Source organism: Anopheles funestus (assembly GCF_943734845.2).
Source record: "Anopheles funestus chromosome X unlocalized genomic scaffold, idAnoFuneDA-416_04 X_unloc_56, whole genome shotgun sequence".
Lineage (NCBI taxonomy): Eukaryota > Metazoa > Arthropoda > Insecta > Diptera > Culicidae > Anopheles > Anopheles funestus.
This window is the reverse complement of record NW_026045183.1, coordinates 145,001-151,176: the sequence shown is the minus strand read 5'-3', so window position 1 is coordinate 151,176 and position 6,176 is coordinate 145,001.

Genomic DNA, 6,176 nt, shown 5'->3' with positions numbered 1-6,176 from the left:
GATGTGTCGTTGGCCGTTCATGCGGTATCGCCTGTCGATGAGATATCGATGGGCATGCCTTACTCTACCGACCTTCTAATTGAGAGTATTAATCAGGGATCGATGGTCAAACAAGACCAATGAGCGATAAACCAAACTGAACACGTATTGATGTCGGCTTTTCCTATCATTTGTCGCAGGTTGTTTAGGGACCGGAGCAGCTTGCGACCGAGACGGTCCCCGGGGGTTTCTTTCTCCAAGGAGAAGAAACGATTAAGCAAAAGTTGTAGCAAGATACGATCCTCTGATGTGTCGTTGGCCGTTCAAGCGGTATCGCCTGTCGATGAGATATCGATGGGCATGCCTTACTCTCCCGACTGGATTACTGAGAGTTTAATCAGGGATCGATGGTCAAACAGACCAATGAGCGATAAACCAAACTGAACACATATTGATGTCGGCATTTCCTATCATTTGTCGCAGGTTGTTTAGGGACCGGAGCAGCTTGCGACCGAGACGGTCCCCGGGGGTTTCTTTCTCTAAGGAGTGGAAACGATTAAGCAAAAGTCGTAGCAATAATCGATCACCTGATGTGTCGTTGGCCGTTCTTGCGGTATCGCCTGTCGATGAGATATCGATGGGCATGCCTTACTCTCCTGACTGTTTAATTGAGAGTTATAATCAGGGATCGATGGTCAAAAAGACCTATGAGCGATAAACCAAACTGAACACGTATTGATGTCGGCATTTCCTATCATTTGTCGCAGGTTGTTTGGGGACCGGAGCAGCTTGCGACCGAGACGGTCCCTTCCCGAAAGATGGTGAACCGAGTCGTCTGGCGTAAAAACCGGACGACTCGAAAGGGCTTGACCCTTTCAAGTGAGCGATAATCACATTCTACGCTCAGTTCGACAGCTACAAGGCAATCACTCGCTATGTTCAGAGCTAATACATGCAACATGCCGGCATTGTTTCCACCGACGCATGGATTCAAGACTGGTGCACTTATTAGTTAAACCGTTCGCCTCCGGGTGTTTCGAGTTCAAGTCTGGATGAGGATTGATCTTGCTGGTAATAGCTTGAGCCCCTGAATAAGGGGTCGAAGCGTACATCTTGAGACCATGTACAACATATTACCAAATCGGCACCATGGGTTCGGGTGCAAGTGATGTAACCGTGAAAGATGTTGAGCAGCCCAACATCGGTTTACACACGCATAATAGGAAGGCAGCGCTGTCGACTGGTCAGTCGTGTAAGAAGTGTGCATTATCGATCACAAATATATTGGTGATCTGTAGGTTGCGCATACACCATGCCCGGTGTAAAGTGCCGTGGTCCCCCCCGGGGGGCTGCATCAAACCGTTCGCCACGCGAACTACCCAATGGAACGAACTCTATGCATTTAATAAGAAGAAGAGATGATAATGAAACACGGTCGATTTAAGAGTTGAAAACGTTGAAATACCTATAAGCAAGTCTTAAGTTGGTGGTGACCGTTACGCCCCAACAAATTGGTGCCTTACCCTACACCAAAGAGCCATTCAACATGGTTCAAGTGAGCGATAATCACGCTCTACGCTCAGTATGACAGCTGCAAGGCAATCACTCGCTAAGTTCAGAGCTAATACATGCAACACGCCGGCATTGTTTCCACCGACGCATGGATTCAAGACTGGTGCACTTATTAGTTAAACCGTTCGCCTGCGGGTGTTTCGAGTTCAAGTCTGGATGAGGATTGTTCTTGCTGGTAATAGCTTGAGCCCCTGAATAAGGGGCCGAAGCGTACATCTTGAGAGTAAATGTACAACATATTACCAAATCGGCACCGTGGGTTCTGGTGCAAGTGATGTAACCATGAAAGATGTTGAGCAGCCCAACATCGGTTTACACACGCATAAGGGGTTTATTGTTATCTGTAGGTTGCGCATACACCATACCCGGTGTAAAGTGCCGTGGTCCCCCAGGGGGCTGCATCAAAACGTTCGCCATGCGAACTACCCAATGGAACGAACTCGATGTATTGAAAGAGATGAACAATTAATAGCGAGAATAGGGGCCCGGAAGCAATTCCGCGGCCCTACGGTCGATTCAAGAGTTGAAACGTTGTACAATCGTGGATAGCACCTAGTGCTAATATGGTGAGAGATAATGTGTGAGGAAATTTAGTTTCCTAAAGTTTAGTTAGTGGTTTCCGTTGTGCCCTAACAAACTTAAAGTTGGTGGTGACCGTTACACCCCAACAAATTGGTGCCTTACCCAACACCAAAGAGCCATTCCATATGGTTCTAGAGAGAGAGAGTTGTGTGGAAATTTATTTCCCACTAAGCGAGTGTGTGTCTGTAGTGGAACGAATTCTGGTTGATCCTACCAGTAATATACGCTTGTCTCAAAGGTTAAGCCATGCATGTCTAAGTACAAACATAAATGAATGTGAAACCGCATAAGGCTCAGTATAACAGCTATAATTCACAAGATCATCCTACCACTAGTTACTTGGATAACTGTGGAAAATCCAGAGCTAATACATGCAACATGCCGGGACTGTTGCCCTCGCGGGTAGCTGAACTGGTGCACTTATTAGTTAAACCAATCGCCTCCGGGCGGCTTGAGTTGAAGTCTGGATAAGGACGCAGATCGTATGGTCGCTTGTCGACTGACGACAGATCTTTCAAATGTCTGCCCTATCAACTATTGATGGTAGTGTAGAGGACTACCATGGTTGCGACGGGTAACGGGGAATCAGGGTTCGATTCCGGAGAGGGAGCCTGAGAAATGGCTACCACATCCAAGGAAGGCAGCAGGCGCGTAAATTACCCAATCCCAGTACGGGGAGGTAGTGACGAGAAATAACAATATGGACCTCTCTAACGATGGTCCATAATTGGAATGAGTTGAGTATAAATCCTTCAACAAGGATCAAGTGGAGGGCAAGTCTGGTGCCAGCAGCCGCGGTAATTCCAGCTCCACTAGCGTATATTAAAGTTGTTGCGGTTAAAACGTTCGAAGTTGATTGCCCGTCCAGACACGTGACCGCCACGGGCGCCCGGTTACACGCCGGGGCCGTTCGTGCGCGCGCTCACGGCTGCGACTCACAATGGTGTACTTGGGCGTTACTCTGTGAACGAGTACCGTGCTACCGGTTAACTCCGGCACGGGCTCCTCATGGTGCTCAAGATACTCACATTTACCTTGAACAAATTAGAGTGCTCAAAGCAGGCTAAGACAAAGCGTCCGGCCCCCCCGTGGGGTTGGCGTTGGCCGAGAATAATCTTGCATGGAATAATGGAATATGACCTCGGTTTATACGATTTCGTTGGTTTGTCAGAAACCTAGAGGTAATGATTAACAGAAGTAGTTGGGGGCATTGGTATTACGGCGCGAGAGGTGAAATTCGTAGACCGTCGTAGGACCAACTGAAGCGAAAGCGTTTGCCATGGATGCTTTCTTTAATCAAGAACGAAAGTTAGAGGATCGAAGGCGATTAGATACCGCCCTAGTTCTAACCGTAAACGATGCCAATTAGCAATTGGGAGACGCTACCCCTATTCGGTGCTCTCAGTCGCTTCCGGGAAACCAAAATCGGGTTCCGGGGGAAGTATGGTTGCAAAGTTGAAACTTAAAGGAATTGACGGAAGGGCACCACAAGAAGTGGAGCTTGCGGCTTAATTTGACTCAACACGGGAAAATTTACCAGGTCCAAACTTATCGAGGTAAGACAGATTGATAGCTCTTTCTCAAATTTAAGGGTAGTGGTGCATGGCCGTTCTTAGTTCGTGGAATGATTTGTCTGGTTAATTCCGATAACGAACGTGACTCAAACATGCTAACTAGAACGCTGTCAGCAGTGCGCCTCCGGGCGCACCTGACGTTACAGCCGGGCGGCGCCTTCACGGGCGGTCGTCGGCTACGTTTGCCCTGCTTAGCGGGACAACTTGTGTTTAGCAAGCTGAGAATGAGCGATAACAGGTCCGTGATGCCCTTAGATGTTCTGGGCTGCACGCGTGCTACAATGTGGGTCGCAGCGTGTTCTCGCCAATAGGCGCCCCCATTCCGAGAGGAACGGGAAATCACTAAAATGCCCATCTAGTCGGGATTGGGGACTGCAACGGTCCCCATGAACCTGGAATTTCTAGTAAGCACTAGTCATTAGCTAGTGCTGATTACGTCCCTGCCCTTTGTACACACCGCCCGTCGCTACTACCGATGGATTATTTAGTGAGGTTTCTGGAGGCTTACCTTCCGCGGTTCCTTCGTGAGCTGCAGCTGGCATGGCTGAAGTTGACCGAACTTGATGATTTAGAGGAAGTAAAAGTCGTAACAAGGTTTCCGTAGGTGAACCTGCGGAAGGATCATTACTGATGATCGTCCGCGAGTGACCAACCATGAGCTGCCTTCGGTGTAGCTCGGTCGCTCGCTTGCTATGTGTCAGAATTTGTTGAAAGCCAACTCGTTCGTTGTACACTTTGATGGGTGACCATCACTGTGTCTCCGTGCCGAGCTAGATCTCCCCTAGCCGTAAGGCACTTGAACGCCCCTTCGACGACGAGTTGCATGTGTGTGGTATGTGTCAGAATCTGGTGAAGCTTTCTGCATGTGATGTGCCTTGTGTGGATCCGTGGCCATTGCATTGTGTCTGGTGCTTAGATACCCAGACACTTAGAACGCTTGCGCGGAAAGCAAACTCGATCGTTGTACACTTTGATGGGCAACCATCACTGTGTCTCCGTGCCGTGCTAGATCCCCCCTAGCCGTAAGGCACTTTGAACGCCCCTTCGACGACGAGTTACAAGAGTGTGGTATGTGTCAGAATCTGGTGAAGCTTTCTGCATGTGATGTGCCTTGTGTGGATCCGTGGCCATTGCATTGTGTCTGGTGCTTAGATACCCAGACACTTAGAACGCTTGCGCGGAAAGCAAACTCGATCGTTGTACACTTTGATGGGCGACCATCACTGTGTCTCCGTGCCGAGCTAGATCTCCCCTAGCCGTAAGGCACTTTGAACGCCCCTTCGACGACGAGTTGCATGTGTGTGGTATGTGTCAGAATCTGGTAAAGCTTTCTGCATGTGATGTGCCTTGTGTGGATCCGTGGCCATCGCATCGTGTCTGGTGTGTAGGTACCCAGACACTTAAGCAAACTCGATCGTTGTACACTTTGATGGGCGAGCATCACTGTGTATCCGTGCCGTGTAAGAGCTCCCCTGGCCATCAGGCACTTGAAAGGTCCTTCGACGACGAGTTACAATAGTGGTGTGTTAGATACGTCAGATTACGGTGTCTACTAGTGTGCAATACGTATCCGGCTACGGCACGGAACGAACGGGAACTGTGGTGCAGACAAACAAGAGTTAAGCCTATTAGTCATTAACTCTAAGGACGGGGCCATGGGGCGGTACACAAAGGATACGGATGAGCGAGTATGCAGGCCCAATACTCAATAGCTCGATCCGATCCAAGCACATGAGTTGACTGCGGCGCCAGGTTAACCAATGTGCTAGATTCTATTTGGCCAGTAGAATCTTGTGTCTTAAGCGATTTGATACCAAGACACCAGAACGAAAGTTAGTTGAAGAGTTATTAAACTCTTATGAAGTATGGTTGTGCAATCACAACTTATGACTTTAACCTATAAAGTGGATATGGACTTGCAATTATAACATGGAATCTCTACACACCCCATGAGCTCGATCCAATCCACGCACACGAGTTGCCTGAGTAGCGACAGGTATACCGATGTGCAATACGTATCCGGCCACGGCACGGAACGAACGGGAACTGTGGTGCAGACATACAAAGAGTTAAGCCTACTAGTCATTAACTCTAAGGACGGGGCCATGGGGCGGTACGCAAAGGATACGGATGAGCGAGTATGCAGGCCCAATACTCAATAGCTCGATCCGATCCAAGCACATGAGTTGACTGCGGCGCCAGGTTAACCAATGTGCTAGATTCTATTTGGCCAGTAGAATCTTGTGTCTTACGCGATTTGATACCAAGACACCAGAACGAAAGTTAGTTGAAGAGTGATTAAACTCTTATGAAGAATGGTTGTGCAATCACAACTTATGACTTTAACCTATAAAGTGGATATGGACTATCAATTATAACATGGGGCACACACCATGTTCTCGATCCAATCCACGCACACGAGTTGCCTGAGTAGCGACAGGTATACCGATGTGCAATACGTATCCGGCC